Below are 508 nucleotides of genomic sequence, written 5' to 3'. Positions count from 1 at the left end.
AAGGGAAGTAGCTCAAGTTTCAAATGATAACCAGGACTAGAGGGGCCCTGCCTCTAGCCAGGTAGAGGCCAGGAAAAATCGCATCTTTTGGACAGTATGGGTCCGATGACCTGGCACATCAGAACCACAGAAATATGAAGCCTTGGTTGACACGGGCATGCAGTGCACCTTGACTCCATTGAGACACGTGGGGGCAGAACCGGTTTCTATTTCTGGAGCAACAGGTGGATCGCAGCAGCTGACACTGCTTGAAGCCCACGTGAGCCTACCTGGAAAAGAGTGGAAGAAACATCCCATTGTGACTGGCCCAGGGGGCCCGTGTATTCTGGGAATAGGTTTTCCCCAGAGTGGGTATTTCAAAGACCCGAAAGGACTCAGGTGGACCTTTGGAATAGCTGCTGTGGAGGCAGAGGGCATTCGGCAATTGAACACCTTGCCTGGGCTGACTGAGAATCCTTCTGCAGTTGGGCTCCTGAAAGTGGAAGAGCAACGAGTGCCAATTGCCACC

Source organism: Corvus brachyrhynchos, unplaced genomic scaffold (genome assembly GCF_000691975.1).
Source record: "Corvus brachyrhynchos isolate BGI_N302 unplaced genomic scaffold, ASM69197v1 scaffold7, whole genome shotgun sequence".
Lineage (NCBI taxonomy): Eukaryota > Metazoa > Chordata > Aves > Passeriformes > Corvidae > Corvus > Corvus brachyrhynchos.
The sequence above is the reverse complement of the archived record's forward strand: the minus strand, read 5'-3'. Positions refer to the sequence as shown.